Raw genomic sequence first — 10,856 nt, 5'->3', positions numbered from 1 at the left:
TTAACCACTAGGCCATCAGGGCTGGCTCTTGTCTGCCTGGTTTGAAAGCTGGTAACTGCTGTGCCATGTATTGCTGGCATGGGGGCTGGGGGGGCGGAATGTCTGGTTTTATTTTGATTAGCTCTATTATGGGAGAGGCAGAGAGTGAGGTGATAAGCACTCAGCTCTTGGAGCCTTTCTGCCTAGGTTTGATTCTGGCTCCAGCCCTGTATTGGCTTGCCAGGGCTAAGGTAACAAAGTACCGCAAACTGAGTGGCTTAAACAACCGAAACTTATTCTCACAGGTCTAGAGGCTACAAGTCCAAGATCAAGGTGTCAGCAGGGTTGGTCCCTTTTGAAGACTGTGAGAGAGAATCTCTTCCATGCCTCTCCCCTAGCTCTGGTGGTTTGCTGGCAATCTTTGGAGGTTCTTGGAGTATAGAAGCATGTCCCCATCTCTGCCTTCATCTTCACATGGCATCCTCCTTGTGTGCATGTCTGTGTCCAAATTCCCCCCGTTTATAAGGACAACAGTTGAAACTGAGAATGAATGAGTTAAATCTTCCCTGAGTTAGGGCAAAACAAAAGAGAGAAAAAATTTGATATAAGCTCTGCTAACCGCAGCTGTGCATGCTCATACTCAGCTACTAAAACTAACCAGATCTTTCTGTAGTGAATGAGTTGTTTTTCCCAGGAAGTCAAGGTCCAGATGGTCAAGAAGAAAGGATATTCAGCCTCACAAGGCCAAATGCTGGCTGAAGATGAAAACTAACCAGAAAAGTCCAGATGGTCAAGGAAAAAGAGATTCAATAAGATGAAAACTAACCAGAAAAGTCCAGACGGTCAAGGAAAAAGAGATTCAATCTCACAAGGCCAAAGGCAGGCTGGTGGAAGGCACCAACCAGCAAGGCCGCGTGCTCTGCCTCCCTTACCTAAAACCCCAGCACATGCTCCCTCTTCCTAAACCCCAGATGAAAACACCTACCTTTTTCCCTTCGAGGAGGTGAATTTGTTTTAGCTCTCATTTCCTCGTCTGGCTGCCTTTTGATAAATAAACCTCTTTCCTTGCTATAAGCCTGACGTTTCAGTGATTGGCTTTTGCCGCTTCTTGGGTAAATGAACCTGTGTTTATGTGTGGTAACACAGTCATATTGGATTAGGAGCCCACCCTACTCCAGTAGGACCTCATCTTTTTTTTTTTTTTTGTGGTGAGGAAGGTTAGCTCTGAGCTAACATTTGTTGCCAATCCTCCTCTTTTTGCTGAGGAAGATTGGCCCTGGGCTAGCAACCATGCCCATCTTCCTCTACTTGATATGTGGGTTGCCTGCCACAGCATGGCTTGATAAGTGGTGTGTGGGTCTGCGCCAGGATCCAAACCTGCAAACCCTGAGCTGCTGAAGCAGAGCACGTGAACTTAACCAGTACGTCACCCGGCCAGCCCCGACCTCATCTTAATTTAACTAATTACAACTGCAATGAACCTATTTCCAATTAAGGTCACATTCTGAGGTACTGGGGGGTTAGGGCTTCAACCTATGAATTCATAATTCAACATATGAATTTATTATGAAATCATATGGATTATAAGAACCCCTTAGTACCTGTGTGAACATGGGCAAGTTCCCTCTGTGTTTCAGTTCTCTCATCTGTAAAATGGACTGGTAAATACATAATGCCTCACTCACAGAGTTTGAAGAAGGATTTAAGTTAGTAAAGATACAGAAAGCACTAGAACAGTTCTTGGCACAGAATAAGTGTAAATAAATGTTTGTTATTATGACCGTTACTAAATGAAAAAAATTAGACCACAATTTTTTTTTGCAGATTATTCGATCTTTTTTAAAATTTTATTTTATTGAGGTCATATTGGCTTTTAACATTGTGTAAATTTCAGGTGTACATTAGTATATTTCAGTTTCTGTATAGATTGCCTTGTGTTCATAGACCACATTTTTGCTAAAACGTGGGTCTTGCTTAACTCTTTTTTAGAAAATTAACTTTTTAAAAGGTCTTTTAGAACATTAATGATATCATACAAATTAAGCCCGTAAATTTAAACCTGGCCACACAAAACCTCTGACTGGCCAAACTAAAAGTTCCAGATCAAGGTGTTATTTGAGAACTTTTGCAGTTGCGTTGCGTATCTGTGGGTTGCACGTGGGCAGATTCAACACACCTGCAGACGGAAAGGCCTACAATTGTTGTGTTTGTACTGAACATGTACAGGCTTTTTTTTCTTGTCATTATTCCCTAAACAATACAGTATAACAACTATTTACATAACATATATGTTGTATTAGGTATTATAAGTAATCTAGAAACGATTTAAAGTATACGGGAGGATATGCATAGGTTATATGCAAATACTATGCCATTTTATATAAAGGACTTGAGCATCCTCTGCTTTTGTATCAGAGGGGAGGTCCTGGAACCAATCCCTCTTGGATACCGAGAGACGACTATACTTGGAATGGTCTGTCCTCTAATTAGTATGAGTAGTGTAACATTTTGTTGTCATGATTTGAAAGATCCAATTCATCAATAAAGTAAAAAGTTACTCCTTAAAGAAATAAATTGAAAAGAAAATATACTGTCTCAGGAGACTGCTACTGTAGGGCTGCTGTGCATTATAGTGGATCATCTCCAAGCCTTTTGTGGTTGTGTGCATAATATGTGAACATCTAGATACACACTGCTGTTTGCCACAGGTGAAAGAACACAGTACTTCACATTTTTGCAGTTGTAATTCACCTGAGGTGGCTAACCTGAATTGATTCTGCTGGTTAAAGATCAAGAGTTAAAGGTTTCAGTGATAAGAAATAGTTTGCTACTTCCTGGGCACCATTTTTCTTCACCAATTGTATACACCCACTTGATACAACATTCTTCTGTGATTTTTCAGGAATGTAATTTGAATAATTTTATACTTTTTAGTATATAATAAATTGATATTAGTAAGGTATTTTTATAGAGTAAGTTATGAATATTGAAAGTCACATGAAGTGTTTTATTTTAATTAATTATACTTAAAATCTCTTTCAAAAAATTAGGGTCCCTTGTCTTGTGAATAAGAATGTTTCTTTAAAAATTAACATTTTATGACAGCCCATAGCAGGGAGAAATAGCCTTCATCTAAGAGTGTCCGTGGAAAGATACTGGCTGAATGATTGAGTGAAAGAATCAGTAGGTCCTGGAGTGAAGTCAAATGAAAAAAAAATCATTATAATTCTCTCAAGAAGAGCCATATAGGAATAAATGGCCCATAAAGAAAAGAGCTTGAGGGCCGGCCCCGTGGCTTAGCGGTTAAGTGTGCGTGCTCTGCTGCTGGCGGCCCAGGTTCGGATCGGGGCGCACACCGACGCACCACTTCTCTGGCCATGCTGGGGCCGCGTCCTGCATACAGCAACTGGAAGGGTGTGCGGCTGTGACAGACAACTATCTACTGGGGCTTTGGGGGAAAAATAAATAAATAAAATCTTTAAAAAAAAAAAAAGAGCTTGAATAGCAAAAAAATAAATAAATATTGGGAGAGATATTAAAAGTGCATTGAGAGTGGAATGGATAAATAAATTGTGATATATTCATATAATGGACAACTATCCAGCCACAAACACTAATAAAGTACAGCTACAGCTATTGACATAAATCCATCCCAAAAACATAAAATTGAGTCATAAAAGCAAGTCACAAAATAAAATATATGGTATGACTACATATGTTAACTTTAAAAACGTGCAAAATGAAACACATATTGGTTATGGCACAGGCATGTGTGGTAGAATTGAAAAGCAAGGAGCAATAAATAGAATTCGGGAGAGTGGTCACCTCTGGGGGAAGGAAGAAAATGAAAAAGGGAGGATGCTTGGCATGAGTGGGGAGGGGTGCTGTCAGGGTATTGGGTACATTCCATTTCTTAAGCTGGAAAGTGGCTTCTGGACAATGGAATTGAGGTAGGAAAGGATGAGGTGAGAAGAAATTACGTGGAGACTTGTCATTTGAAAACCTTTCTACACAATCTGAGTTTTCACTATATGCTATATTTGAAAAAAAAATTAAAATTTAAGAAACTGATTTTAAAAAGAACAGAAAAAAACCGCTAACTACTGTTAAAAGGGATGAAGTAGATCTATGTACACTGATGTGAAAACATGTTCAAGATTTATTGTTAAATGAAAATGTGGTAAAACAGCATGTAAGGGACAATCCTATCTGTTGAATGCACACTTCCTGCCATGTATCTCCTAAGTGTTCCACAGGAAACATGTTTAATCCTCACAACAACTGTAAGAATTAAATAAGAATTAAATTAAGAAATACTGTTAATATTACCATCTCATGGATGAGGAACCTGGAGGATGGAAATTAAGTGACTTTCCCAAGAGCAACATACTTTTGAGCGGTGGAGCTGGTTTTTCAACTCTGGACTGACATCAGAGTCTGATCTCTTAACTACTACCATATTTCATCAATTCTAAGCTGTACATTTCTTCACATTTGAACACTCTGAACATTGGGCTGTATCTTAAAATCACTGTGGGCTGGGTACAGTCCTGACATAGATGTTATTACTTGTGCTTGAACTTGCGGAGTGGATGTTGTGGGGATCAGAATTGGCCACCCCCAAATGCATCTCTTTGGTTAAGGACAAGAGACTCCGAAAGAAACTTTGACTTTCCCCCCAGCTGCCTCAAAGAATTTAACATAAAAGGCCTGTCCCCAAGACAGGCCATCACCATAGATAACTCTAGGTATGAGTGGACTGTGAGAGTCCTTGCTAAGCCCACTCTCATCAAATTTCTGTCTACCAAACATTTGCTTTCCATCTCCATGTGAATTGCCTTCCTCCCCTTTGAAGCCCCTGAACCACTACCCCCAACATCTTACTTTGTCTTTAGCTGAAAATAGTATGTAAGGTGGAGGCTGTGGCCATTCTGGCGAGTTGCTCAGTTTTCCTGGGTTTCTCCCATGTGTACATGTTATAAAGCTTTGTTTGATTTTCTCCTGTTATTCTGTCTCTTGTCAATTTAATTCTTAGGCCAGCCAGAAGGACCTAGATGGTAGAGGAATTGTCTTCCTCCCCTACAATGTCAATGGCTTGGAAGAAAATCCCAGAGATAAGACAGCACTCTTGCTGCATTATTAAATGAAAGGCTCTTCTCGGCACAGAGGACAATCCTACTCCAGAGGAGTAGGGGAGGGTGGGGGCCATGAAAGCCTATGACCCTGATTTGAAAAATTTTTCAAAAGCGCTGGATTCTAAAGGTGAAGAAGTTGTAGGAATACCTTATGTCACTTATATTTTCTTTTTTATACTTGCACAAGGGTAATATAGGATAAAAATCTATTTCTAAATAAGTTTGAGTTCTTTTATGATAAAAATATAAGTTCTGTCGACTGAAATAAAGAGTCTGGGTAAAGGTTAATTAAAGGAGTTTATCAAGAAGAGCAATTCGAATCCTGGGAAACAGTCCAACAGAGTATTCTGAGGAACTGCTCCGAGGTTTACAAATCTGAGTGCAATTTTTATAATTTTTAACAAAGCAGTGTCCATGCAGCAGAGGGCTTATACATCTAATAGTCATATACTTCAAGGATAACATGAACAAGAACTTCTTGGTTGTATGTCAAACAAGGCACGTAATGTTGGTGTTCTCTATGTCTGGAGGGAGTTAAGGACGAGGATCCTCACTTTTTCCTTCAGTCTCTAAGGAATGCAGCTGGGAAATGTGAGAGCGAGGTAGCCGTTATCTCTGCCTGTTGCTAATTCATCCTGCTGGTGTCTTCAGTCTTGAGGTGAGGGGTTGCAAGGTCATTTAGCCTCAGACTTAGGAGGCCTCCACGGCTGCTTCGCAGTACAGCATGATTTATTGTACTGACTTGAAGCCTATGCAGCTTGCTTGCTAGATTCACCCCTTAGACCAGGGAGAGGGGTCCGAGTTTCGTTCACAGTTTAAAAGAGCTCTTTCAATAAGCGTAAAATAAAAATTCTGGGTGATGAGAAATGATTCTGTTGAAATTTCATTGATAGATTTTTCCCCTTATCATTTTATCTTAGATTTGATGAAATACAGTATGCCTCCCTCATAGGCATCTCTAAAGTACTTAGTGACTTCTTTTTTTAGGGAAAAAATACATTTTTTTAATGATCAAATACAAAAATACAAGTACACACACACACACACACACAGATCTGAAGTATTATTTACCCTATCATGTGGGATGCATTGTGAAATTTTCTATTCTACATTCTTTCATTTGAAAAAAATGCTGGTCACAACTAGTAAACAGATCATACAAACTGCTAATGTGCTCCAACCCATAACTCTTCTAGAACACAAACATGCATTGTCAATGCTAATGAACAATTTAAGGGAACTTGATCATCTTTTCCTTCTTAAAATTAGCCCACAATAGGATTCTATGTACTCAGAGAAAAAAATTAGCATAGCCCTCTGATCATGTAGCCAGCCTGAACATGATGCTTGCTTTCAGTTTGTATGTACATCACCTTCCTTCCCAGGCTCAGTAGATGAGGGAAATGACTTGTAACTATGTAATAGCACCAGCGTCTGTCTTGTGCATTTTATATAAAGTCATTTTTATGTACATTATTTCATTTGATCCTCATAACAACCCTGTGAAGGTAGGCAGGGAAAATATGATCAGATTCACTTTACAGATGATGAAGTTCAATTTCAGAAAGGTTCAGTGACTTTTCCAGTTATCACATACCTGGTAAGCAGGGACAGAAAAAAAACATGAACGTTTAGGCTGAGCGCTCTTTTCTCTAAATCACATAGCCTCTGAGAGTATAATCTGAACTCAAATATTTTCACCACTTCATCCTCATTTTCTTATTGCGAACTCAAGTTTTTGTCATGGAATATGATGAAACACGTGATTCTAAACTTGTCATGCCAGGTTTCTACCAGTAAAAACTTATGGCCTCAGAACATGTATTTTTTGGAAAGCACTGTTTCTTTGGCTCTAGTCTAAAGGAACACAAGCAATATGAAAGACCCTGAAGGCAGAGGAAATTGAAAAGAAGTCAGATGTAAGGATATAAAAGGGAATGGTTTGATGGATTTTAGTGCTTTTAAGCTTTTTCAAAATTTCGATGGAGAATTTAATGCAGATGAGACTTGAAACTTTTGAGGAAGATCTTAAGCCTTGATGATGCTTTTCAAACCCAGAACTTCGATGTGTAATGATCATAAATCATGGTCTTCAAAAACTTGGTACCTAATGTTCCCCTAAAGTGCTATTTTAAGTAATGTTTATGCCACAATGCAAATCGATTCCTGTTTTTGTCCATTAACGGCCTTTGGGTTTCTTTAAATGAAGTCTAGGTTAGAGTCCATAGATATCAATGTTCTGCAAGACTGCCCAAGACGCAAGGCCCCAGGGGACCTCAGAAGCCCCACCCCGCCATCCGGATGCCCCCACACCCAGGTACTGCCTGCAGGGTTAACTTCCTAACTTTTTGTTACACTGTAAAGTAATGTATTTTATCATACTTCTTATAAATTCCACTGTTTTCCTCCTACTTTATTTAATCTTTCACAAAGTACATAGTTTGTCAAACATTTGTGACGTAGTACCACCCACAGAGGCCGCAAGGGGTGCCCCTGCCATGGTCCCCACCCTTTAGAGGGGCCCCACCTCTGTCGTGTGGGATACAGTGCTCAACATTCCCCCAGCATGGCCGTAACCCTCAAGATTTACCACTGTGACTAAACCCTTTCCCGCCCCAGAGAAATGCCACTGGCTTTTGCTCCAGGTCCTGGGAACTAAAGACTACCCACTGTTTGAGCATTGTGCCATTTGTGTGCTGTGCCCTCAATGAAGTCAGAGGCAGAAACTATTTAGTGAGTGTGGGGAAGACCTAAGGGGCAGAAGGGCTTGGATAAGAAAACACATTAATTAATTTGTCCACTCCTTCCTTTCAGAGAGTATGAATGTATTCTTCTCACCTGATTAAGTATTGTTTCCCACTAGAATCAGGTGACTATTTTCTTGCTTCTCTTTGGCTTCCAATTTCTGGTTCCAGGGGTTGTCACGAATTAGTGTGGTATTGGCAATAGTAGCACATGGAGGATGAGGAGTGTTTTATACGACAAATCTTATTACCCCTACATTTATTTATGAATGTCGGGCTAGATGAAACATGGTAAAGCCTGATACCCATTCTTCACTTTGACAACTAGATGAATATTGAATCTTACAGATTGAAAATTACAGATATTTTTATACAAAAGTATTTTAAAAGATTTAATTAAAATAAAAAATGAAATCAAAATTTTAGCTTTATTTAAGCAATTTTGATTTGATTTTTAATTTTCATGCTTATAATTTGTATTTTGACTTTTAAATCTTAATAAATCATTTAAAATAGTTGGATAAATGGTTTATGGGTTTCTATTTATATTCTTGCTTTGGAATTAGGGGTGGATCTGATGTCACAATCTCCCCTTCTCCCTTTTGAAACCATACGTCACACCTGCAAGGTTAAAGTAAGAGACAAATTAACCAAAGTTTCTGAGCTGTCTTGCAGAATAACAAGGACACTGCAGATAAGGAGATAACTTGCTCATAACCAGAACGACCAAGCAGTGAACTTTGGACATCACAGGCCAAAAATCCACTGCATGTAACACACAGAACCCCCTTGAATTTACACATGCAACCCATGAAGAAACATGAAAGAAAATGGTACCTGTGCAGAGGACTCTTGAAACTTCCTCTTACCCTTTCTCAGCCCCAAGGCCCTCCTACTCCCTACTCCCCAATAAATATCGCACACAAAAGCCCCTCCGGAAGACAGATTTGAGAGCTTTGCCTCCTGTCTCCTTGCTTGGCTGCCCTGCAATAAAGTCTTTTCTTTCTGCAAAAGACCTTTGCCTTGGCATCTGGTTCTTCTGTAGGGCATTGGGTAAACGGACCCACTTATGGTTGGTAACACCTTGAGCTAGCTTTCTCAGTCTCCTTCTTTAAAGCATTATCTAAAACTGTGTGTTCAGTGTCTTATTTGCTTGGATGTGGGTTACAAACTCTTTCCATGTTTCAACTTAGCGCAGTTATGTCAGTATCAAGATCAAGGTCAGCAACTTGGGACAACAAAGGTAATCATAAAGCTATGCTCCATCTACACTCCAAAAATATTTGAAGTTTGAAAATAAAGTCTGAATCTGTTAGATTAAATGCACCAAATAACATTCAACCATTTTTACTAACTGGCAGAGGATCTCCATAAAAATGTAACCTCTTCCCATATTATTTATTCTAAAACTTCTGGTAATAATGAAGGATTCTCTATTTTTCCTCTTCTTCCAGAAAAATGTTCAATTCAAATTAAATGCTGATTTCAATTTAAAATTTCAAGTCTTCACATCTCCTGGAAAGAAGGATTATTTAAGACAATTAAAACTACCTGAGTTCAAATCCATTTGAAAGCTGAGACTTGGGGCAAAAATCTTAACTTTTCTGACACTCGATTTCCCTGTCTATTCCATAGGGATAAAATAATACATATGTCATAAGTGTGTAAGGTACCAGGCACAGAGGAGCAGCTTAATACAAGTTAGCTACGATTATAGCTGAGAAGAGAGGAAATCTGTGCAGAACACACAGACTTCAGAGGCAGGTGGACCCAGATTTGAATCCAACTCTGCCATGAAGTAAATGTGCAAACTTGAGTCACATACTTCACCACTCTGAGCCCTGGTTTCCTCTGCAGCATGGTTGTTGAGAGGACCCAGATTTTATTAACTTCTGAACACATAGTAGGAGCTCAATAAATTGTGGTTTCTTATCATCACCACTATGAGAGGGTTAATTACCAGAGAATAAGTAGTTATTTTCTATTGCAATTGGTTATTCCTTTACCTTTAAAACATTCATTATTTACATTTCTTTTTACCTAGAAAAACAATGTTCACTTTTTGGTTTTTTCCAACTTTTCTTATAAACATTGCTACCTTTCACAAAAAGCAAATAATTACCTAATAAACGAGAGGTCATTTATTTATCAACTTAATGAAATACTTTCCTATATGCTGTGTAAACTTCTCCCATGTTTAAATAATCCTAGAAAACCCGGTCAATGGGTAAAAAACTCAGTGAAAATTCATTTTTCAGATTATCACGGAGTTTGGCTGGTAGCCAGGACTGAAATAATCTCTTAGTGTAAAATAAGTGTTTTGTTGTTGTTGTTGTTGTTGATGTTGTTGTTCCTCGGCTGGTTGTGGGCAGGTTTTGTTTCTAGGGCTCAAAGAATTTGAATTGACCACTGCTTTTTTGGTCTTTAAGACAAGCTGAGTTCTCCTACAAAGGTATAAAACCTCATGCTGAGAATTGGTCTTATTCTGTCCAGGACTGATCTGGTAGTGGTGGGGTGGAGATTTGTAAGGAGAGAGGGAGGTGGGGGGGGAGGGTTGGTTAGGGGGGTTGAGTGCTTCCTAAAAATGGAACATACAGGTATCACCTTAGGAAACTGAGGGCTACTCCCCAGGTCACTGATTAGAGAAAGAACTTGTGGGTCTTAGATTTTGTTTCCAATATCTGTAAATCTTTCAGAGTGAGAACTGGAGCAGAGTTTCCTGATTTATATCTCCCAGTCCATTCCCTGGGATGAACTGTATTTCCCCTTCCAGAAAGACACCTCATCTTCCAGTAACCTGGCTCGGTTTAGAGGTCAAGGCATCTCCTCCTGACTATCAGCCACAAATATCCCCAGAAACCCAGCTGGAGACCTCCCTTTTGATCTAAACCCCAAAGTCAGTGTTTCCTGGAGTAAGATAGTCACAAGATTGCTTTTTCAATTTGATTCTGTTCAGTTCCTCTTTTGCTGTAGCACAGGGCAAGTTCGGCTTCCCAGG

Source organism: Ceratotherium simum, chromosome 6 (genome assembly GCF_057802395.1).
Source record: "Ceratotherium simum simum isolate JZ-2026a chromosome 6, ASM5780239v1, whole genome shotgun sequence".
In the NCBI taxonomy this organism is placed as follows: domain Eukaryota; kingdom Metazoa; phylum Chordata; class Mammalia; order Perissodactyla; family Rhinocerotidae; genus Ceratotherium; species Ceratotherium simum.
The sequence above is the reverse complement of the archived record's forward strand: the minus strand, read 5'-3'. Positions refer to the sequence as shown.